This window comes from Monodon monoceros, unplaced genomic scaffold (genome assembly GCF_005190385.1).
Source record: "Monodon monoceros isolate NGI ecotype Baffin Bay Population unplaced genomic scaffold, NGI_Narwhal_1 Super_Scaffold_19, whole genome shotgun sequence".
NCBI lineage: Eukaryota > Metazoa > Chordata > Mammalia > Artiodactyla > Monodontidae > Monodon > Monodon monoceros.
The window spans coordinates 40,209,417-40,235,797 of NW_021703775.1; the positions used below are offsets into that span (position 1 = coordinate 40,209,417).

General features: G+C 36.5%; 1 protein-coding gene across 2 annotated transcripts in view; it reads right to left on the bottom strand.

The window, feature by feature from the left end:
• Positions 1 to 20,559, bottom strand: part of VRK2 (VRK serine/threonine kinase 2) — a 125,222-nt gene extending 104,663 nt beyond the window's left edge. The window contains exons 1-2 of one of the 2 annotated variants that reach the window (XM_029231587.1): positions 20,485 to 20,554; positions 1,048 to 1,089 (exon numbers count right to left, since the gene is read on the bottom strand). The gene's annotated coding sequence lies outside the window, so the exon portion shown is untranslated. Of the gene's footprint in view, positions 1 to 1,047; positions 1,090 to 20,484 lie in introns of both variants that reach the window. The other variant, XM_029231588.1, reaches the window with a different exon arrangement.
• Between the last annotated feature and the right edge of the window lie 5,822 nt (positions 20,560 to 26,381).

Genomic DNA, 26,381 nt, shown 5'->3' on the forward strand with positions numbered 1-26,381 from the left:
ATGGTTGGGTTTCATCTGATGCCACGTGAATTCACTTATAAAATGGATGAATTCTAGCACTCTTTCATACCTCGTGGAGCTTTCTCTTTTCTCTTCTTCCAAGTTATGGAGAAGAAGGCTACAAAAATCCATTCACTAGAAGTGAAGTTAGTAATGCTGAACTGATTTGATAGTGGTGATGAACATTCAAATGCCAATATAGTGGAGTGATCCAACACAGTGAAGTATTCATGACAGTGCTCATTCATTTCACAAGGTACTCAATCAACTATGAAACGCAAATGTTACTAGAGTCATGAAATTCTTCCTCTGAGGCTATCGGGACAATCTATTACAGGATATTTCACACTATATGGATACTCGTGAGTTTTTAATATACATAGTAATTTCCTAGAATGCAGTTCCTACCCATAACAAAAATAAACTGATAAATAGACAACAGACAAGATAGAGGGTAAGGAGATCATAGTCTGGTGAAGAAATCACTGGCAGCTTTTGGGCAAGATAATAACAAGGGCAGACTTTTATCTCCCTGCTTTCATATTCCGATTGCAACGCCTAATAAAATATTTTTTTAAATGGGAAAGAGGAAAAATTTCCACATTAGCACCAGAAAGGAAAGATGAATACTGGCCATATGCAAGAAACCTTGATGTATTTCTTTTAAAAGTATCAATAATATAGATATACATAGAATTGTTTTGAAGGAAGGCATGCAGTGCCAATGTCAAACATCCTCTTTTAAAAGGGTAATATATTCATAATGCAGTAAAGAAAACACTGGCGAATTAATACCACCACCCTGTGAAATTCAGAAGTATTAGGGTGAAACTTGAAATCCAGGCATTGCATCCTCAGGAGCATAACCTCACATATATGGACCAAAACATTTGGACCATATCAAGGGCAGCACAAGGCCTCATAGAGCAATGAGCTGGCAACATTGCATCTTGTTCCCCACACCAAGAAAGAATCACTAAATGTTTAGAATAGTGCCCCGTGCAAATATTTTGAATGAATAAATGAAGTTTAAAAATGAAAACAAACCTGCAACCTGGCATGAGCCTTCATTTAGCACAGACTTGGGCACTGAAAAACAAAGATGAGAGGTGATGGTCATGCTCTGAAGCTAAGACAGATTAATGAAATAGAACAGAGGATGAAATGCAATGGCCAGAAATCACCATGGAGAAGCCAGAAACAGCAATTCAGATTCATTCACTTACTCAAATGTTACCTGAGCTTGGCTCTGGAGATAGACTGTAACGAAAGACATAGTCTTTGCCATATTAAAACTTACAGCTTTTTAGAGGGGGCAGACATTAAATAATCACTGAGAAAATTTATAGGATTCTATTAGAAGCTGTAACAGGAGGAACTAATTTTAACTGGCAGGCAAGGTCATGGGAAACCTTTGAGGGAATGACACTTAAAATGAAATCTGAAGGATGAAGAGCTGTTAGGAGGCAGAAGGGGTGGGGAGGAAAAACATTTCATGGAGGAAAGGATTTATGCAAAGTCCTGCGGTAGGAAGAAACTTGATGTATTTAAGGCCTCAAAAGGATGATGGTGAGAGATGACAGCAGCAGATATCCTGGCGAGGTAGGCACAGGACAGATAACACTGAAGTTTGTGAGCTTAAAGATTTTTGTCTTTCCCGAAGTGAAATGAGGAACCACTGAAGGATTTAAACAAGGGAGTGACATGATACTATCTACATTTTAAGATTACTCTTGCTACTGAGTAATCATTCTCTAAATGATTCATAGTGGGAAATGGCAAGTGGTTGTTAAAATTTGTAAGCACTTACTTAGACTTCAGAAATTATTTGGGAAACAACTACATTATCTTCACTCGCATTAGATGGGAGCCTGAGTTACTTTATTTCTATGATAGAGGAAAGAGTTATTTCAAAAACCTTGAGATTTGGGAAGACATCAGAGTTACACTATTAGATTGTAACTTTTTCCACTTATCACTTGATCTAGACTGGAGAGATACTAGAGAGAAAATCATATCCATTTCGATTTAGCCATAAGACAAGACTAGGAAAGCATAGATAGCCCTCTGTGGATGACCAAACTGAGAAAACTTACCATACTTAAGGAAAAATCCTATAATTTACACTACATTCCTTTTTAAAAAAATCAAAAATACCTTTTATAAAAAATAAAATTCCTACAATAAACAGAAAACCATTCTAACATTTTTTGATTCATATGTGAAATAAAATTAAAGAAGACTTTTTTACTATGAAACTAATGACAGTATGCATTAATTTTCTATTACTGTTTAACACATTACCACAAAATTATGACTTAAACAATATAAATTTATTCTTTCACAGAGCTGGAGGTTAGAAGTTCTAAAATCAAGACGACAGTAGGGTGTGTTCCCCTGGGCACTGTAAGGGAGAATCCATTTCCTTGACTTTTTAGCTTCTACAGGCTGCCTGCACACTTTGGCTTGTGGTCCCATGCTCTGTCTTCAAAGCCAGCAGTATAGCATCTTCCAATATTTCTCTCTGGCTCTTACTCTCCTGATCTCTCTTATAAGGACCCTTGATAATACGTTATCTGAGCTCACCCAGATAATCCAGAATGATGCTCCCTTCTCAAGATCCTTAACATAATCACATCTGCAAAGTATCTTTTGTCAAGTAAAGTAGCATTCATAGTTTCCAGGGATCAGAACATGGACATCTTTGGTGGGTGTTCAGCGGTGGTGTCCCGTTATTCTGACTACCACAAAGCATTCTAGAAAAAAATTCTCTTGGATCAAAGAGAAAAAAACAAATAACATAATTATTTTCATCAAAAGATGAAAGTAGGGCTTCCCTGGTGGCGCAGTGGTTGAGAGTCCGCCTGCCGATGCAGGGGACGCAGGTTCGTGTCCCGGTCCGGGAGGATCCCACATGCCGCGGAGCGGCTGGGCCCGTGAGCCATGGCCGCTGAGCCTGTGCGTCCGGAGCCTGTGCTCCACAACGGGAGAGGCCACAACAGTGAGAGGTCCGCTTACCGCAAAAAAAAAAAAAAAAAAAAAAAAGTTGCTTTGGTTGCTATGGTTTCAACTCCTCTTCTACCTTCCTCCCATTTTTTCTTCAGTGTGTTTGAGTGTGTAAATTGAAGAGTCCATGTCCACATCTGAGCAAATGTAACTCAAATCTGAAATGGCACATGAAGAAGCAATAGACCAGACGTAGCCATGAGAATGCAAGCCCCTAAAAGTCCATAGAAATTTTAGGAAACGACCTTGAGTTCATTTTGTCTAGATCTTGAAAGACTGGAAAGCAACCATTTATCATCTGGATTGCATGTAAATTATGGAAATTACCGTTGGAAGATACTGGTGGTAAACACTGATGAACTGAAGTCTAAATAAGTATTTTAAATATCATTTCAAAATGTATTTTAAAGTTTTCTTTATTTGACCCCTCAACTTCAGTGATTTTTTTTCTCCACTCCTACTGAAGTCAATTGTTGAAGTCAAATCAACTGAAGTCAGTTACTCTGAAGGAAGGGAGGAAACTGGCAATCATACCCTTGGTCCCATCACCAAAAAATGCATCCCTTGCAATCCCAAGTCTCTTCCAACATTCTCCCGGTGCTCCTTCTAGCCCACTGGCTATTCCTTCTAAATCTACTTTGCTTACTCTGTCTCAGCTCAGGCTCTATTCAGGGCACAGACACTGATCATCTTTCATTCCATCTAGTTCCAAGGTTTTAATGCAATGTACATGTTGTGGACTCCAAAATTTATATTCTCAATTGTTTCAATTACCATTTGAAGTGACAAACACTCCAAACTTAGTGGCATAAAACAACGGCTCTCTTACTAAGCTCACATGCTCTGTGGGTCAGGAGCTTAGAGAGGTCATGGAGAGGATGGTTTGCCCCTGTTGGGATGATTTGCAGGCTGGGGGGTGACTCGCAGCCTGAGAGCTAGCACCATCTGAAGGTTTGATCACTCAGGTGTTTAGACTAGAAAACAAGACCAATGACTCTAGAGCTCAAATAATGTTCAAAAAGGGCAAACAACAATGATAAGTACTGTGTGGGATGTTTCTTTCACAACATCTGAAAGCATTGTTAGCAGCCAGACGGGAATGTGCCTTCTTCATCCAGATACTCAAGAAAAGTCAATTGACTGTGAAAGATAACAGTCAACAGTCAAAGGTAACTGTAGACCAGAAGCTCAACAAAGCCGGGAACCAAAGGGGCCATTCTGATACAAAACCAAAACCAAACAAAAACTCCTAAGGACGTTGATATGACAAGGAAAGCAGCCTATGCATACCTTAGCCTATCAACCTGAATAATTTAATCTGGTCATGAGAAAAGACTGTGGCTAAGAAAAGAAAATAGGGGAAGATTTTGCAAACTATGCCAGCCATACTACTAGCTCTTGGTTAAGTCTACATTTGGTTAGTATAGAATCACTTAACTTTCCCCTTAAATGTTAGTAAAAGTTTCTTTTGTAAACGTCAGTTTCTACTTGAATTGATGCAAAGCAAAAAGTTCCCATCTAAACAACATTAGAGAGGGAAATCAGACCTCTGAGAGTTTAAGTCCAATGGTGCCTGTGAGGAAATTGGTCTAAGACAAAATAATGGTGGAAGTTGGCCAAACAGGTAATAGATATTGAAGGTGGAAGAAAATTGGGGATGCAAATTATGTAGATGACTTCATGCCGGAGGTTTGTCTTTTATTTTTCCCCCTCAATTTGGTTTGTAATAGAAATAGAAAACAGTTAATCATCTTCCATAGAGCTCTTTAGGCTTTTAAAGGAATTTATAAATAGACTTCTCAGCTAGCTTTTTTGGAGTTACTGGATGACTAAACTGCAATTAGATGTTTCATCTTCCAGAAAGTCTACAGGTATTTTTCAAGAGAGATCAAATTGCTAAGTGTTTTAATGTAACTGTCAAGAGTTTCAAGAACCCAGAAACTATTCTATTGGGTTACTTTTTGGAAAAAACTGCTTCCTTTTTTGTATATTCCTAACCCTTGTTATAGAGCTATAGTAAACAGGAACTATGGACGAAACCAGGAAATGATGTTACCGGTTGTCACTCAAAGTGTCACCTCTCTCTGGGTGTACAAAGAACTAAATTGGGATCAATAGAAGTCCAAGATGAAAACAATTTCCTGAATCCTAAAAATAGCTGGTGAGTCCAGGTGCAGTAGTCAGACATTCTCCATCTAGATTAAAGATGTAGATTAAGAGCTTGTTTGAGCTCTATTTAACAACAGACAGTCTCTGTCTTCCTTACCAGGCAATTCTTCATTTGAAGCAAGCCCCAGCCATGGTATTTCGCTCCTCCACCAGATAGAAGAATATTGCAGTGCTGTCACATTTTACTAGAACTATGTCATTTAACCAAATCAAATTCTTCTTTTAAGACTTCGGTTTTAAAATATTTAATCATGGAAATACAAGCACATTTCTGTTCAGAGGGCAGCATTTTTTTCTCTTTATTTATGTAACCATTCCTATTATCCTCTCTGACCTCCCATGTTGGATACTTACACTTTTATAAATTTCGTAGATGGAGCCAGTATTATTTTTCTAGTCTAAAACACTTACAAATATTCTGTCAATCATTCTACCTGTGTTAGACTCAGTATTTATTTATATACATTGAATTGGATATACAAAAAGTAATTTTTATTTATACAGTTGACTAACTCTACAATTGACTGTTTTCTTAAACTCTGAGCCCCCATTTACACAGATGGCTACCAAATCCACCAATCCCTTTCAGACTCTTTCCACCACTCCCTCCATCACTACCACAAACATGTGACCCAAACAAAAATCATAATTTTGTTAAGTAGGGGAAACCATGTCTCCTGTTGTTTAAGCAACTCCTTTGGATTTATATTCTGTGATCTTAGAGGTTATACTATCCATCATAGCTGTTGTTCTCACTCTATAAAAGTTGTCTCACCACTACCCATTCCTGTTGCCTTTCCCTGGATGTAATTTGAATACTGTGGGATTTATTTGTGCTCATGGATTTGGATGGAGAGGTGTTTTGTCTTTACATGATACCCTGGATTCTCACTGGCCTCCAGTGAGGTTTTTCTCATTCTGCTACCTCACTGGGTGTCCTTAAATTTGGAATATAATGGGATAGAGGTTCTAGAAGATTAGGAAGGGAAAAGATTAAAAAGGGAAGGGCACCCTTAATTTGCATTAAATGGTACTATTATTTAACTTATTGCTACTTTTTTGTATAGAAGTTTAAAACTATATAGCCATAGGTTAGCTAAAACTCAATAAAGTTTGCAGATTCATATTTCTTCAGCAGTCAACAAAGAAAGATTTCCCTTTTGCCACCAGCCTATAAGAAAAATTATTAAATGGCCTTTTAGTCCATTAAGGTCAATATATTCTAAAAATTATGCAGAACCATATTCACTCTTGTAAAACGCTACACATGTCAATACTGACAGGCTCAATTCATGACCTCCAAATTATTTGAAAACCTACTTTTCATGGTTTCATATTTATAGGAAGAGTGTTGTGGAGCTGTTGTCTTCAGGAGTCATTTCAACTTCCCTTAGCTAAATATATAAAATGTTTTCATGCTACAGAAATTAATTACATAAATTACATATTAAACTGTCCCCCACCCTCTCTCCCCATCCTTTTCTCTTTCACACACATGCCATTGGTCTCACTGGCAACACCCACTCTTAGGTAATAGACTTTCCAATAATTCTCAGCAATGGCAAGATTTTCCATGATTCTCTCAGAAGGGAAAATGTGCTAGGCACATCTCCATGATGTCATGGAAGAAGCGAGACAGAGTACACTGAAAGAGGGAAGACTTGAAATAGTTGAAGTATTAAAGTCCTCCAGCAGAGTCACATTTTATTTCATTTACACACAGTTTTACAGAACACTGTTTAATGCATGAAGAGTAGTCATCTATGCTGAAATCCAGGGAGCATTACAAACTGATGAATGCTTTGTACACCTTATAAATTAGATGATAAGGGACTAGAAGTACGGGAGCAAAAATTAGGTAAAGGAGGCACAACTTGGAAAAGCTAATACAGAAACCAGTGATCTGCAAAGGTCAGGTGAAAGGTTTTTGAGTATCTCTAACAGAAGCTTACCTTTTCTAGAAAAGCCACCCAACTGGCATCCTTTCTCTGGTAAACAGAACCAACCTTGAAAAACACCAGGTTAAAGCATTCCAAACTAGAAGGGCATCTTTAATCCAGCTAGAGAGATCATAAGCCAGCTAGAGAGATCATTCCGTTCCTGAAAAAATAGTTCATGCCAACATTCCTGGCTGTCCCTCAGCTCTGAGACAGGTAAGAAGATAAACCATGACGTATGCATAAGCAGAATCCACTTAACAGCCCTGAGCAATGAACATAGAGGTAGATAAAAGACTTAGAAATGGTCGAGATATAGCAAACATTTTAATTTAAAAATTAGCCTATGATTTTCTCCTTTTGTCTGATTCCTCAATTTGGGCTTTCTCTAGAATTGGTTTTTGAATTCTTGTTAGAAAGTCAAATGAAAGAAGGAAACCACAGTGAGAGCAACAGTAATGGCTTACCACATATTAAACTATTAATATGTCCCAGGTCCTGTTCTAATTGCTTTCTAGGTATTAACTCATTTAACAGTTAAAAAAAGAACAAAAATGAAATATGTATATTACTGTCCCTATTTTATAGTAGATAAACCTGAGGATCTGAGCAGTTTAGTTACTTGCTTACAATCACACAGCAGGGAAGAAGCAGAGACAGAATATGAACCCAGACAGTCTAGTTGCAGAACCTGTACTCTTAACCGCTCTGCTATACTTCATACAATGTTCAGTGTAACATGGGATTAAGGACAGAATGACTCCATTAAATAGTGGCCAAATGAGGTGTCCTTTGCCCAGGAGAGAAGCCTTACCACTCAGTCCTTCTGCCTTTATTCCACAAACTAACCCTTAGGCAGATAAAACAAGGTCCATCACCCACATTTACATTTAGTTTCTAGAGAAGGTTTTTTTTCTTTATTTTTGAAGCTCTATAGATAACCTTATTTCCAAAATTACTGATCCTTCTCAGGAAGTTGCTGTCACATTAAGCAACTAAATTCGCACCCTCAGCATGCACTCTTACTCAAATATTGCATAACACTTTAAGAGCTTAGTACTTTATGAGTCAGGTCTTTATGAGAGCATGAAAACCTTGAAATAAAATGTCTTTAAGGTATTTGGCCCTTATTTAGGTAACAGATTTGCTTCAACAGGATCAGTGGATAGGCTAGCTAGGAATAAATTTGGACAGGTTCAATTTTAGAAGAACAAACAATTCCAAAATAAAATATCAAGAAGGCCATGATTCTCTTTCTGACCAAAAATAACCTTAGAACTGTTAAAGCCAATGGGAGTGTCTTCTCCATGGACCGACTGTTGAACATCATACATCCACTGAATTTATATTCCAACTAACAAGAGATATTACTGTCAAGTGTTTTAATACTTCTAACAGAATGAAAAAATAAAACACACACACACACACAAACTGCTACTAATTCCCGATTTATTCTGACTTCTAAGCCTGTTATTTCAACTTTAAATTGGAAATATCTGTCCAGAACTCTAAAGCTATTCACAAGTATGAGTGGTGCTTGTCAAATCTGAGACCTACTCACACTGACCACACTTCCAGCCTAAATATAGGTTCATTTCAGAAGCTGTTCCTGTGTCTCCCCATCTCTAGATTTTAAATATTTAAACCATTTCTTCCTAGCTAGTTATCTGTTCATCATTCAGCTGTGGGATTACAGACTTCTTTCCTTTTTCCAGAAAACTTCCATATGTCAACAGTTTGGTTGTTTACATCAACCTGAGCATGACCACTCCCTTCCAAAGCTTCCATATTGATCTTGGAATAGTGTTTAGTTGTTGTCCCCGGATAACCCACTTCAGCAGCTCTGATTGTGCTAACCCTTTCATATATATCTTAGAGCCCTAAGAACAGAAATTTTTGATTTCTAATGTTTATCTTTGGCTGTTAGGTAAAGAAACCAGAAAAATGAAAGGAACTGGTAAGCTTTAGGGAATTCCTCTGTTTCATTTTCAATAGCTAAAAGGTGGAAGTAACTCAAGTGTCCATCAACAGTTGAATGGATAAACAACATGGTATGTGTATGTATGCATATAAACATACAGGAATATTATTAATCCTTAAAAAAGGAGGGAAATTCTGATACATGCTATAACAGAGATGAACCTATTAAAGATATGCTAAGTGACACAGGCCAGTTACAAAAGGATAAATATTGTATGATTAAACTTATATGAAATACCCAGAGTAGTCAAATTCATAGAAACAGAAAGTAGATTGGTAGTTACCAGGGGCCAGGAGAAGGAGGGACTGGGGACTTCTTGTTTAATGGGTACAGTTTCAGTTTTGCAAGATGAAAAGTTCTGAAGATGGATGGTGGTGATGGTTGAAGAACACTGTGAATGCACTTAATGCCACAAAGCTGTACACTTTAAAATGATAACTTTCATGTATATTTTACAATATGAAACTTTCAGTTATTTAAAAAACAACTCTTGTTCCCCATCCCCCCAAATATGTGAACTTCTAAACTCCCACATTTGTTTTGTGATATCATCACAGAATTTCTCATAGACAACATAATTTTTACATTTGCTCTGTTCTCACTCCTTTTAAAAAAAAAAAAATCTGCCTGTTGCTTAAAATACTATTCAAAATTTATATTAGAAACATAATGTCTAAAAAGCATCAACAGTAAGATATTCAAATTTTCCCACTTTCAGCTCTGGCCCATCTATTCATGACTGTCAAGCACTGTAACACTCCATGCTTACTTGATTCTCAAGACTGTTTCTGGCATTTCTCAGAAGTTTTCAACTAATTACTGTTTGGGTATCAAGGGACTTATAACAACCAAAGAGCATGTTGCTCATCTCAGTCATTGTCTGGGTGCATTGACACTCATTCTAAAGGCACTGACACTATTTTGTGAGCTTGGCCTCATGATTGAGATCACATAATTGCAATAATTAGGAAACTCACCTCAGGATATTATCAAAATGACCCACCCAAACCCAACTCCATATGGTTTGAAATAGCTAATGAGTCAGTTAATGTGCTATGTCCAGGAGTAATGGGTACTCAATATGGATAGCATGAAGGTATAATTTACCAACTTTCTGACTGATTAAGGTTTTCAAGTGGCCATTTTGCAACTTAAAGAGGGTTCAAAGTATTAACAGCTTTGACTGTTGAGACAAAAGAAGAAGCAAGCATTGTTTAAAAGGCAGGGGCATTGGAATTTGAGCAATTTCTTTCAATCATATACCCGAGGCTAAAAAATGCGATGCCATATAAAATCAAATGAAGATGTAGGTTTTAGTAGAAATCTGTCATGGTGTGGAGAGGTATGGGAGCTGTTACAGGCTGAGTCCTGTGCAAAAAGTAAAGAAAATGTAAAAAGCTGTAATTCACTGACTTTAGGGTGGGCTGGAGAAAAGTGAGGAAGTTTAATTACCAAAAAAAAAAAAAAAAAAAAGGGCTAGAATCAATAATAACAGATGTCTACATAGAAAGGAGTTACTGGGTAACTGATTGATGTATTTTTCATTTCATAGGTTAGTATGAACTCAAAATTGTCACAATATCTTTGACTGAGTTGTTGACTGTGGTATCTTAGAAAAAATTAATATCCCAAGCATATTTATAAGAGGGAATTAAGAAAAATTCTACAGTTAACACATTAGCTACTCATCTGAAACCCTCATGACAAAGATCTGTGTTTTTTTTTTAATCTGAAAGAATTTAAGCCCAGAGAAATCTTATAAAGAAAATGTTCTTAATTTGGAGCCCATAGACACTCAGTGAATCCCTAGATAGACCTTAGGAGTGGTCTGTGAACTTGGAAGGGAGGAAAAAAAAAATCACAACTTTATTTTCACTAATTTTAACTGGAAATTAACATATACTGTAATTATATAACAAACTATGTAGTATTAGCATTATTTATGATTTTTCCACCAAAAGAAATTGAAGATGTTTTCATATCATAATAGAGCTCAAAATATCATTTACGTTCATCACTATTACAAAAGTCTGACCCACTGTCAGATCTAGGTTTTAAAAATATTTTGATAACTAAGTTTAATAGATTTTATTTCCTTTATGATCCTAAGTATTTTATTTTATTTCATCCACTTAAAAAACATCAAAGATTTATGAGGAGTGAGTCTAAAAGCTTTCCTGGACTGTCAAAGAGGTCTATTTGGCACAGGAAAGTTTATGAACCTCTGCTACACGGTGGCTTTATTAAGGTCTAAATGGTTTATACTAGACCAGTGGCTTTTAACTCTAAGTATTCGAATTACTTCAGAGATTTTACCTATTATTTAAAAAAACTTAAAAGATAATTCATGCACATCTTTCAGTTGTACAACAAATTATACAATGAAAAGCAAGTTTCTTTCTTACCCCGAATACTACTCCCCAGAAGCAACTAATATTTACTATGAGGCTTTTGATTCAAATTTAAGCATATATGTAATATATTTGGATTCTATTGTATATGCATATGTTTACATAGGACAGTAATTTGTCTGCATTTTACCCAAATAGTAGTATACTTTACACAATAATCTATACCTTAGCTTTGTCACTTAACAGTATATCTTGGCAATAGCTCCATATCTGTACAAAGAAAAAAGAACATTTTTAATTTTTAGTGGCTAGGTAGTATTTGATTGTAAGTACTCCCACTTTATTTGACCAGATCTTTGTTGATTGCTACTTAATTAGCATTCAGTATTTTACTATTTCAGACAATGTCCCTAAGTACAGTTTAATATTTTCTGTGTATAGATCTTCCACATGTTTTGATATGTTTACTCTTGGTGATGTTACCTTGCTTTATGCTTTTTTGGTTTATTTATTTATTTATTTTTAATATTTACTATTTGTTGAGAGCTTATATGCCAGATTCTGTGTTAACCATTTCATTCATATTCTTTTTTTTTTTTAAACATCTTTTTTTGGTTTATTTTTAATACTTCTTTTTAATCCATCCCTAGTGGTCTGTGTTTCTTTGTTTTGCATGTATATTTGTATTTTCCTTCTAAATGTTTGAATTGTTTAAAAAGTTGAAGCATATAGTTTTTCTAGTTCCTCTAGTTATTTCTCTATAACTATAATTTTGTATAATATACTCAATTTTCTCTTTTTGAAATAATATATATTTACTCTTTAAGCATTAAGGGGATTAGTATGCTTCTGAGGAGTTGTTAGAAGCCCTCGTCCTCCTCAGATATGTAGCTTTATGAACAGAATCCCAAGGTCATGTTGATGAAAAGCACTTGTTTAGAAGGAAAGACTGCACTAGAACCAGGAGGCTAAGAAGCCTGAAAGATCCTGAATTAACTGGAAGGCTACCCCTTTTTCTGCCATAACTGAAATTCAAAGCTGAATTAAATTATACACTCACTGTCACTTAGGTCAAAGCTTTCTACTCCCATCACACACCCCAATTTCCTGGATAATTGTCTCATTTCTCTCTGTCACATTTGCTATGAAAACCTGGTATGAATATGAGTCATGGATAAATTTTAGCTCATGTCCACATTACATAATGTTGTCATTTACATGATGACTGCCAAATTTTTACAAAATAAACTCAGAGATACTTATTAATTAGTCTTAAAGCATATAGGACCCCCACACTTAAAGTACTAGTACTGATATTCTTAGTGTTGCCAGCTCTGTGAGAGCAGTGTTCAAATTTTCTCTTTATCATTCTAATGTTTAACATGGTAACATTATTTAGTAATTAGTTCCACAAATATTTTTGAGAGCAGATGCTATGCTTGGTACTGTAAATAGAAATTTGAGGAAGGCATAGTTCTTGCCTGCTAAGCTTATTTGTTTGGGAGGAAAGGCATTTAGAGTGGTATTGTCAATACTGTGTGAAAAGAACTGTAATACTGATGAGCATATGCAGGTAGTATAAGCCAAGCTTGGTGGTTCAGGAAAACTCCCAGAGAAGGGGGCACATAACCCATGGTTACGCAGAGGTTGGATGAGATGAGGGTGTAGACTAGGTAGTGTTGAAGCCCTGGGGCTGGAGAAGCATTTCAGGCAGATGGAATAAAACCAGCAGAATGGAGAGAACCTGTTATTTGTACCTTCATATTTGGAAGTGGTCAGCTATACCTTGATCATATAGAGGAGAGTTGAAAAGAAAAATCAGAGTCTGATTCTTAGTCAGACCATACCTCTACTATAAAAATAAATAAACCAGATTAAGAACCAAGATGGCGGAGTAGAAGGACGTGCTCTCACTCCCTCTTGTGAGAACACCAGAATCACAACTAGCTGCTGGACAATCATCGACAGGAAGACACTGGAACTCACCAAAAAAGATACCCCACATCCAAACACAAAGGAGAAGCCACAATGAGATGGCAGGACGGGTGCAATCACAGTAAAATCAAGTTCCATAACTGCTGGGTGGGTGACTCATAGACTGGAGAACACTTATTCCATAGAAGTCCACCCACTGGATTACAGGTTCTGAGACCCACGTCAGGTTCCCAGCCTGGGGGTCCAGCAACAGGAGGAGGAATTCCTAGAGAATTAGGCTTTGAAGGCTAGTGGGATTTGATTGCAGGACTTCGACAGGATTGGGGGAAACAGAGAGTCCACTCTTGGAGGGCACACACAAAGTAGTGTGCGCATCGGGACCCAGGGGAAGGAGCAGTGACCCCAGAGGAGACTGAAGCAGACCTACCTGCTAGTGTTGCAGGGTCTCCTGCAGAGGTGGGCAGTGGATGTGGCTCACCATGGGGACAAGGACACTGGCAGCAGAAGTTCTGGGAAGCACTCCTTGGTATGAGCCCACCCAGAGTCCGCAATTAGCTCCACCAAAGAGCCCAGGTATGCTCCAGTGTTGGGTTGCCTCAGGCCAAACAACCAACAGGGAGGAAACCCAGACCCACCCATCAGCAGTCAAGCAGATTAAAGTTTTACTGAGCTCTGCCCATCAGAGCAACAGTCAGCTCTACCCACCACCAGACCCTCCCATCAGGAAACCTGCACAAGCCTCTTAGATAGCCTCATCCACGAGAGGGCAGATAGCAGGGGCAAGAAGAACTACAATACTGCAGCCTGTGGAACAAAAACCACATTCACAGAAAGATAGACAAGATGAAAAGGCAGAGGGCTATCTACCAGATGAAGGAACAAGATAAAACCCCAGAAAAACAACTAAATGAAGTGGAGATACACAACCTTCCAGAAGAATTCAGAATAACGATAATGAAGATGATCCAGGACTTCTGGAAAAAGAATGGAGGCAAAGATCAAGAGGATGCAAGAAATGTTTAACAAAGACCTAGAAGAATTAAAGAACAAACAGAGATGAACAACACAATAACAGAAATGAAAACTACACTAGAAGGAATCAATAGCAGAATAACTGAGGCAGAAGAATGGATAAGTGACCTGGAAGACAGAACGGTGGAATTCAATGCTGCGGAACAGAATAAAGAAAAAAGAATGAAAAGAAATGAAGACAGCCTAAGAGACCTCTGGGACAACATTAAACGCAACAACATTCGCATAATAGTGGTCCCAGAAGGAGAAGAGAGAGAAAGGACCCAAGAAAATATTTGAAGAGATTATAGTTGAAAACATCCCTAACATGGGAAAGGAAATAGCCACCCAAGTCCAGGAAGCACAGAGAGTCCCATACAGGATAAACCCAAGGAGAAACAGGCCGAGACACATAGTAATCAAATTGGCAAAAATTAAAGACAAAGAAAAATTATTGAAAGCAGCAAGGGAAAAATGACAAATAACATACAAGGGAACTCCCATAAGGTTAACAGCTGATTTCTCAGCAGAAACTCTACAAGCCAGAAGGGAGTGGCATGATATACTTAAAGTGATGAAAGGGAATAATCTATAGCCAAGATTACTCTACCTGGCAAAGATCCCATTCAGATTCCATGGAGAAATCAAAAGCTTTACAGACAAGCAAAAGCTAAGAGAATTCAGCACCACCAAACCAGCTATACAACAAATGCTAAAAGAACTTCTCTAAGTGGGAAACACAAGAGAAAAAAAGGACCTACAAAAACAAACCCAAAACAATTAAGAAAATGGTCATAGGAACATACATATCAATAATTACCTTAAACGTGAATAGATTAAATGCTCCAAACAAAAGACACAGGCTGGCTGAATGGATACAAAAACAAGACCCATCTATATGCTATCTACAAGAGACCCACTTCAGACCTAGGGACACATACAGACTGAAAGTGAGGGGATGGAAAAAGATATTCCATGCAAAAAGAAATCAAAAGAAAGCTGGAGTAGCAATACTCATATCAGATAAAATAGGCTTTAAAATAAAAAATGTTACCAGAAACAAGGAAGGACACTACCTAATGATCAAGGGATCAATCCAAGAAGATATAACAATTATAAATACATATGCACCCAACATAGGAGCACCTCAATACATAAGGCAACTGCTCACAACTATAAAAGAGGAAATCGACAGTAACACAATAATAGTGGGGGACTTTAACACCTCACTTACACCAATGGACAGATCATCCAAAATGAAAATAAATAAGGAAACAGAAGCTTTAAGTGATACAATAGACCAGATAGATTTAATTGATATTTATAGGACATTCCATCCAAAAACAGCAGATTACACTTTCTTCTCAAGTGCGGATGGAACATTCTCCAGGATAGATCACATTTTGGTCACAAATCAAGCCTCAGTAAATTTAAGAAAACTGAAATCATAGCAAGCATCTTTTCTGACCACAACACTATGAGATTAGAAATGAATTACAGGGAAAAAAACATAAAAAACACAAACACATGGAGGCTACACAATACGCTACCAAATAACCAAGAGACCACTGAAGAAATCAAAGAGGAAATCAAAAAATACCTAGAGACAAATGACAGTGAAAAAACGATGATCCAAAACCTATGGAATGCAGCAAAAGCAGTTCTAGGAGGGCAGTTTATAGCTATACAAGCCTACCCCAAGAAACAAGAAAAATCTCAAATAAACAATATAACCTTACACCTAAAGGAACTAGAGAAAGAAGAACAAACAAAACCCAAAGTTAGCAGAAGGAAAGAAATCATAAAGATCAGAGCAGAAATAAAAGAAATAAAAACAAAGAAACAATAGCAAAGATCAATAAAACTAAAGGCTGGTTCTTTGAGAAGATAAACAAAATTGATAAACCTTTAGCCAGGCTCATCAAGAAAAAGACAGAGAGGACTCAAATCATTAAAATTAGAAATGAAAAAGGAGAAGTAACCACAGACACCGCAGAAATACAAAGCATCCTAAGAGACTACTACAAGCAGCTCTATGCCAAAAAAATGGACAACCTGGAAGAAATGAACAAATTCTTAGAAAGGTATAACCTTCCAAGACTGAACCAGGAAGCAATAGAAAATATGAACAGATCAATCACAAGTAATGAAATTGAAACTGTGATTAAAAATCGTCCAACAAACAAAAGTCCAGGACCAGATGGCTTTACAGGTGAATTCTATCAAACATTTAGAGAAGAGCTAACACCCATCCTTCTCAAACTCTACCCAAAAATTGCGGAGGAAGGAACACTCCCAAACTCATTCTATGAGGCCACCACCACCCTGATACTAAAACTAGACAAAGATACTACAAAAAAAGAAAATTACAGACAATATCACTGATGAATATAGATGCAAAAATCCTCAACAAAATACTAGCAAACAGAATCCAACAACACGTTAAAAGGATCATACACCATGATCACGTGGGATTTATCCCAGGGATGCAAGGATTCTTCAATATACGTAAATCAATCAGTGTGATAAACCATACTAACAAATTGAAGAATAAAAACCATATGATCATTTCAATAGATGCAGAAAAAGTTTCTGACAAAATTCAACACCTATTTATGATAAAAACTCTCCAGAAAGTGGGCATAGAAGGAACCTACCTCAACATAATAAAGGCCATATATGACAAACCCACAGCAAACATCATTCCCAATGGTGAAAAACTGAAAGCATTTCCTCTAAGATCAGGAACAAGACAAGGATGTCCACTCTCACCACTATTATTCAACATAGTTTTGGAAGTCCTAGCCACGGCAATCAGAGAAGAAAAAGAAATAAAAGGAATACAAATTGGAAAAGAAGAAGTAACACTGTCACTGTTTGCAGATGACATGATACTATACATAGAGAATCCTAAAGATGCCACCAGAAAACTACTAGAGCTAATCAATGAATTTGGTAAAGTAGCAGGATACAAAATTAATGCAGAGAAATCTCTTGCATTCCTGTACACTAATGATGAAAAATCTGAAAGAGAAATTAAGGAAACACTCCCATTTACCACTGCAACCAGAAGAATAAAATACCTAGAAATAAACCTACCTATAAGACACTGATGAAAGAAATTAAAGATGATACAAACAGATGGAGAGATATACCATGTTCTTGGATTGGAAGAATCAATATTGTGAAACTGACTATACTACCCAAAGCAATCTACAGATTCAATGCAATCCCTATCTAATTAGCAATGGCGTTTTATGGAACTAGAACAAAAAATCTTAAAATTTGTATGGAGACACAAAAGACCCTGAATAGCCCAAGCAGTCTTGAGGGAAAAAAACGGAGCTGGAGGAATCAGGCTGCCTGACTTCAGACTATACTACAAAGCTACAGTAATCAAGACAATATTGTACTGGCACAAAAACAGAAACATAGATCAATGGAACAAGATAGTAAGCCAAGAGATAAACCCATGCACCTATGGTCAACTAATCTATGACAAAGGAGGCAAGGATATACAAAGGAGAAAAGAGAGTCTCTTCAATAAGTGGTGCTGGAAAAATTGGACAACTACATGTAAAAGAATGAAATTAGAACACTCCCTAACACCATACACAAAAATAAATTCAAAATGGATTAGAGACCTAAATGTAAGACCAGACACTATAAAACTCTTATAGGAAAACATAGGAAGAACACTGTTTGACATAAATCACAGCAAGATCTTTTTTGACCCACCTCCTAGAGTAATGGAAATAAAAACAAAAATAAACAAATGGGACCTAATGAAACTTCAAAGCTTTTGCACAGCAAAGGAAACCATAAACAAGATGAAAAGAGAACCCTCAGAATGGGAGAAAATATTTGCAAATGAATCAATGGACAAAGGATTAATCTCCAAATTATATAAACAGCTCATGCAGCTCAATATTAAAAAAACAAACAACCCAATCCAAAAATGGGCAGAAGACCTAAATAGACATTTCTCCAAAGAAGACATACAGATGGCCAAGAAGCACATGAAAAGCTGCTCAACATCACTATCAGAGGAATGCAAATCAAAACTACAGTGAGGTAGCACCTCACACCAGTTAGAATGGGCATCATCAGAAAATCTACAAACAGCAAATGCTGGAGAGGGTGTGGCTAAAAGGGAACCCTCCTGCACTGTTGGTGGGAATGTAAATTGATACAGCCACTATGGAGAACAGTATGGAGGTTCCTTAAAAAACTAAAAATAGAATTACCATATGATCCAGCAATCCCACTACTGGGCATATACCCAGAGAAAACCTTAATTCAAAAAACACATGCACCCCAATGTTCATTGCAGCACTATTTACAATAGCCAGGTCATGGAAGCAACCTAAATGCCCATCGACAGACGAATGGATAAAGAAGATGTCGTACATATGTACAATGGAATATTACCCAGCCATAAAAAGGAATGAAATTGGGTCATTTGTAGAGACATGGATGGATCTAGAGACTGTCATACTGAGTTAAGTAAGTCAGAAAGAGAATAACAAATATCGTATATTAACGCATATAATTGGAACCTAGAAAAATGGTACAGGTGAACTGGTTTGCAGGGCAGAAATGGAGACACAGGTGTAGAGAACAAACATATGGACACCAAGGGGGAAAGTGGCGCGGGGTGGGGGTGGGGGTGTGATGAATTGCGCGATTGGGATTGACATGTATACACTGATGTGTATAATATTGATGACTAATAAGGACCTGCTGTATAAAATATAAATTAAATAAAGTTCAAAAAAAAAAAGAAACGAACACACCATGGTAAAGCAATTATACTCCAATAAAGATGTTAAAAAATAAATAAATGAATAAATAAATACATAAATAAATAAACCAAACAAAGATTTCAATGTGGTTTCTCCACATAGATCAGTATCTTTTTTTAGACCAGTATTTTTATTCAGAGGAATTAGGGAGAAGTCAGATGTATAATTAAGTAGCCTGGAGGGCATATCAGAATTTCTTCAGGGGTACTGTAATTTGAAAAAGTATAATTCAACATTACAATATTGCACTATATTTACAAATGAAAACATTCCTTTTGAAACATAAATTTTAGGAACGTAAGCCTTTAACAAATAATTGCTGCAAATGAACATGAATTTTAGAAAGGAGGAAAACACTCACGTACATGAGTCATAAAATAAAGATCTTTTAAAATTAACAAGTAAGATGAACCAAGTTAAAATTTCCTCTCATTGAAGAACTGGACTTAATTTAATGGATTTAAAGCTTTTGTTTTTAAAAATATATTTTCTAATATTCAAGGGAGATTATCTTCTACAGATTTGTTGTCTCTATTATGTTGCAACATATTCTATGAATATTTTCATATAATTATCAAGTAGCTGTTTAAAAATTCACATTATTGTGGTCATTTATTTTTTTAACAGAAATTCAACAACAAATCCAAGAAAGTGCCTTTACTATAATTAGCAAGAAATAAGGTAACTGACTTTTTCAAGGAGCTGTATTACATATTTAATCCCATACTTGAAATCTGGGTTCGTTATACACTAATATCAGTACTTTGGAAAAGTAATGATCTCCCCCCAAAAAAGAGAAAATAGGAGATTTGCATTTCAGGATAGTAATGTGTGCACATATATTTAGCACTGGTCCAAGAAATTGATCAAAGAAATATAAATAATGGGAGAAATTTTAAAAAAATTATTAACAGTGTTGCATAACAGGAAAAAAGCCCATTAAGGGGCCCATATTAGAGGACTGTTCCTACAAAAACTATTGCAGATGGGAGCAGATGGAGAGCCATAAAAATTAGACTGTGATAAGGCACTTACAACAAAAAAAAAGTCCACCTGTGAAATAAGAAAACAAGATTGCCTAACACCTCTTGTACATAATCCAATCTCTGAGCAGAGGCTGAGGATTGACTCCGCTCCAGTAGTGAATGGAGGGCAAATAGAGGGCACCAATAGTGAGTGAGCAGTGTCACAACAGACCAACAGCGAGATTAATAACATTAGGTGGAGAAGGCAGGGGCAGGAGATCAGCTAACTTGGGGGTGTTCAACTGTGAAGGAAAACCCACTTACCAAAGCGGAGAACGTTCTGTCATGTGAGTCCTTCCCCTGGAAACTCCTGCACTGCTCACTGCCAGCACTTGCGACTCTCAGATCCAGCAAAATAAAGCTATAGAAAATGAAGATATTTCCTTTTCTCCTTTAACTGTAACTAAAGCAGAAATGAAATCTACGTAACTGCTGACTGATTCGGCAACAACTTCCCCAACTGAGAAAGTGTCTCACTCTGTAAAGCTGAACAAACAGAAAAATAACCAGGCAAATGGAAAATTTAGTAGTTCAGGGAAGGAAAACTATTGTGAGGAGATAAAGCAAATGTCCTCTGGGGGAAATAAAACAGATTCATTCCAAGAAACAGGAGCAAATTTTCAAAACCCTCTAGTTTATGTTCCCCACAAGAGTCTAGAAAAGGTGGTATCTATACAAATGCAGCAATTTAAAAGTTTTAAAAAGATTGCATTTAGATGCAAACTCTATGCAAAATTAAAACACAATTTTAATTTTGTGGAGAATCTGTAAATTAGAAGATTTATAGGAATATGATGATTAAAATACTATCAATAATAATTAATGTTTGTTAAACTCTTATTATGTGCCAGAGTTTTTTTATCCTTTACATGCAATAAGAGATGTTATCCTCACAACAACAACATTACAAGGTGAATACTAATATGCTCTCCATTTTACAGATGAGGAAACTGAGGCACAGAACATTTAAGTAACTTGCACAAAGATCGAAGATTTGTTAAGTGGTAGACCTAGGCAATGTAACTCAAGAGCCCACAGACTTGATTCTAGAAAAAGAAAAAGGAGTAAACAGAGAACCAATAACTGAAGAAAACCTCATAATAGGAATTGAAATAGGTACTTAAATGTAGCAGAAATGACATTGTATTAATTGGAATTATTCTTGACCATATAGTGCTGATGATTTACACTGCTGTTGTCCAGTGTACATTGTATAGATTTGATGGTTTATCTCTTTGGGAAGATAGAAAAGGACACTAGCTAGAGCAAATTATAACATAGTACATTCCCAAGTTTGTGCATAAATTTTTTAGTACATGTATCAATTTAAAAACTGATGAACCAATTAGCAAAGAATTATCTCTGCTACTAATAGCTGTTATTAAATCCCTGCTATGAGAAAGTAGAAACATTGTGATATCATTATTGTCTAGGTGATATTTCTTCCGAAAGTATTATTAAAGGATTAACCTATAATGTGCAAAATTTGAGTAAATTGAGAAAATACTGCAGTTCAATATAAAAATAATATGAGAAATTTAATCAGTTTGTATTAAGCAAGTTACTATACCTGTCTCTTTTTACAAAACTCTTTAGCAAGTATTACTTATTTTAAAACTATAGGAAGGGAATTACATATTCAAAAGTTTTTAGATAATTGAAATTAAATTCTTTACAAGGTTACCACTGGAAGAACATTTTAACTTATTTATTTCTTTCAGCATCACATAGTGTATTAGCAACCAGAATATGTAAATATATTATCTAGAGTAAATATTCTGCCACTGCTCTCTCAGTATGCATTTTTGATGGCCTTAGTAAATGTGTAAAGAACAGATACAAGTAAATGTGGCTGGAAGTTACATAAATGCCTTCCGCAAGTACACTTATACAGGTTACCTTGTGGTGATGATCAAACTTTGGTTATAATATTTAAAGATATTTTTATATTATGTCTATTTTCATATTTCACCATTAAAATGTGTTGGCATTTAAAGAACAGAGACTCTAATTTTATTTTTTTGCTTCTTGATTTTTTTTGGTTTAATTTTATTCATCTAAAACTGGAATTAAAATAATTTATTTTTAAAAATAGAAAATGGAATACATTTAAAGTTAAAATTTTGCTTTTTTTTTGAAATATTATTCTTCTCCATAAGCCTACTTCCTCCTAGTAATGATTTAAAAACCTAGCATAGTTTGAATTTTCAGATACCGGAATGTTTAACAAAGTTTTTGCTACTTTAAAACACACTGGAAGATTTAAATCTTATTTTTTTCACTCAAAAAAATTCAAAGTACCTGGTTACATAATAGTAGTTAAAATATTTAGTATTATTTAGATATAATATGGAAAATACCTTTGTCAGTAAATATGATTTACCCAGTGCTGTATAACAAAAAAAAAATTGGTTTTTATTTGTGGTTCCTGGCACAGAGCTCCTAAAACCCTTGGAATTTCTGAGTGACTGGAGTGTCTTTTGCTATTCATAATAATGAGCTTTTTTTCACTATGAGTTTATGCTAATGAAGTGACTCAAGGTGGCCCCTTAGATAGTTTGAAGGGAGAGACCGGCCACACTCACTGGAGGGGAGAGTGGCTGGAAATAGAGTTTAATCACCAGTGACCAATGATTTAATCATATGGGTCTAAAGAATAAGACCTTAAAAAACTCACAAACAAGATTCAGGGAGCTCTGTGTTGGTAAACGCATCAACGTGCTGGGAGTGTGGTACTCCCTAGAGAAGGCATGAAAGCTCTGCTCCTTCCTCCTAATACCATGCCCTGAACATCTTATCCATTTGGCTGATTTGTACCCTTTATAATAAACTAGTAATCCAAGTACAATGATTTCCTGAGTTCTAATAATGAATCGTTCTAATAATTATTGAAGCTGAGGGTGAGGGTGGGTTGTGGGAGCTCCTGACTTTTAGTCAAGTCTGACAGAGTGCAGGACCCAGGAATTGTGACTGGTGTCTGAAGTGAGTGCAGTCTTATGTGACTGAGCCCTTCAATCTATGAAGTCTGATGCTAGCTCTGGGTAGTTAGTGTCAGAATATAAATGAATTGTAGGACACCCAGCTGGTATCAGAGAATTAGAGAATTGTTGGAAAATGACCTATGCAGATACTGCTCTCCGTATAGTAAGTGATATTTAGTTCAGATAATAGCATTTATGTAATAGCAAATGACATTATGAATTTGAATCTGTGGCATAACAATGAGAACCCCAGAATTTCAACTATTACAGTTTCATTTTGTTGAACTGGTTTTAATCTCCCAGTATATTAACAGGACCCAAAAATGCAATGTCAGTAGGATTAAATGCCATGATTACATTTCTTACCATCTTAGCAATTTAAGGACTATGATTTGGAAGAAAAAAATCCATCAAGAGGAAAAGCACACCAGACACAACTTGTGTATCTCTTCCATGATTTAATATGACTTATTAGATAAAGGACACTAAATCAGTGTTTACATACTTATTAATAGAAATTCCAGTTCAAGTATCTTCTCAGCTAGCAGCTTTGGATAGAAGCTTTTTTGACTGGCAGTTGGAATCATCATAAATAGAGGCAGAACTTCAGAACTGAAAAGAATTGGAAGAAACCCAAAAAAGGAATGCCATGAGTATTACTAACCAAAACCAATTTCATTGGATGATATATGTAGAGCAGTGCCTGTTTTTCATCCCTGTCTAGCCAACAGTGCTGAAGGTTTGCCCTTGCCCTAAGGCAGCTATTGTTGGAGGGAAAGTTGCTGCTCTTAATGCAAATTCAGTGACTTCAATTGTCTTCTTTGACACTACCAAAGAAAAGATGCCCTGGGCTGTTAAATATATATTTTTTAAAAACTGATATGCATTGGAGAAAGTCCAGATGATTGGCTCTTAAAATAATGCACTTGACTTCCAAGTTATGGTGGTCAGCTAAGCTTTGCTGATAGAGTTCCCCACTGAAAAGCCTCTGAAAACACAGGAACACTTGTAGAGTTACAATTGTACTATAAGGTAAAGTGAGTAATGTGTTAAATATTATTTGAGGGCCTATTCTGGGCCAGGCACTGTTTTAGGTAAACATACAGAGACAATTCCCTGTCTTTTTAGAGATATCATTCTAGATAGGGTAGAGGCAGACAGTATACACATAATACATTAGAAGGTAAGGAGTTCTGTGAGTGGGAGGGATACACGGAATTGCCAAACTCTGAAAGTATTAATTTTGTAAAAGTATCAGATTGAGAAAGGATGCCACTCATGTCTGGGCCTCTGAGAGTGTTGCATGGACAGGCAGGTAGGAGATGGGTGAGAGTCCCTGCGTACCTCTATTCCCTATCCCTATAGCGGAAATGGAGGCCTGTGTTCAACCACAAAGAGCGGTGATTATTCCCCTGTTGGGGCAAGCAAAATTGACCAACACACTAAATTCCCTTATCCATTGAGTGTCCAAAAGTCACAGTATGTAAACTAACCAGAGGTGAATAGGGACAGGTGAACTCCATAATGCCTGGATATTAAATCAGCTGTAAGTGAGAGTAGAAATAGGAAAAACATAGGGAATTAGTACTGTCTAGAGATTTTTATTTTCATCTGGCATTTTTAGTAAAAAATAGATCCAAACATAAGTTAATAAGCAGTCACACTATTTGCCATAGAATTATAACAACACTGTGAGGTAAAGATTATCATCTCTATTTTAGAGATATGCTAACTAAGGTAGAGACAAGTTAAGTGATTTGCCCAAGATCACACCTCTAATAGGTTGTAGAGCTGGGTTTGAACCCACGCAATATGATTTGAGATAGTATGCTTTTAAACAATATACCAGACTGCCTCTCATTGTAAAGGAACCAGGTAGTGGAGTTAAATAAAATAGCCCTGCCTCAGCTGCACCAAATAAGCATTTGCTAGAAACCACAAATTTGGGAGTACACATCTATTGTTCTCCAGATCCAGGTATGAGAGGAGAATTTTGGCAGCATCCTGGTGGACACTGAGTAGGAGAAAGTTTGGAATCTGTGTTCACATTGTCAACTTACAACGTGTAGGCCTGGATATACTGGTTGTTCCTCGTTAAAGAATGAGTAATCCAGAAAAAAAACCATCATGAGGAATCAATGAAAATATTATCTCATATAGTATAAGTCAACATGGACCTAAACACAATGGGCAAAGCATATGTAAATACTACTCAACTTAGGAAAAAAAAGTTAGTAAGTATCTATGTTGTACTCTTTACAATTTCAATAAAATTAGGGGCTATAGGAATAAAATGACAATGGAGTAGTCTGAAATATCAGATGGCATACAAAGGGCAGTAATGATCAAAACTGACACTGCAGAAAATCAAATTAGGAATTAAATAAAATGTGCATACAATTCTAGGTGTGAACGTCACAGGTGATGTGAAAACAAAAGTGATCAATTGAGGTATAAGAAGACATAGTAGATCTATTAATTATCTTATTTTTAAACTAAAAATAAGAAATCAACCTTTACTAATACTTACTGTACAGATTACACTGGTGGCTTCCCTTTGTTAATACAGCACATGGTCCTGGATGACATTCAATACAAGTGGTATAAAGACAAAAGAGGAGAGAAGGTTCCATGGTACAGCCTGAGAGACTGGCAGGTTTTTTGTTGGTTTTTAGTTTTGTTTTTGCATATAGCAATGTGTATATGTACCTATACAATGTATTACATGCCTAGGTAAAAAGATTCAGAGATTGCATTTTCCTGAATCACAAAATATTTTTTTCCAGTACTTGAGATAAGTCACTATGAAAAGCTTTTGTACTGGTGACCTCATGACAAAAGACTTAAGAGAATTGTTGAACTTAAATATGAGCTAGAGATTTTTTTTTTTTTTTTTTTTGCGGTACGCGGGCCTCTCACTGTTGTGGCCTCTCCCGTTGCGGAGCACAGGCTCCGGACGCGCAGGCTCAGCGGCCACGGCTCACGGGCCCAGCCGCTCCGCGGCATGTGGGATCTTCCCAGACCAGGGCACGAACCCATGTCCCCTGCATCGGCAGGCAGACTCTCAACCACGACGCCACCAGGGGAGCCCCATAGATATATTTTATCTGTGCAACTGAGTATAAAACTTAAGAACCACAAAACTGAAATGGCTTCTTTGAGAAAGAAGTTTCCATATCC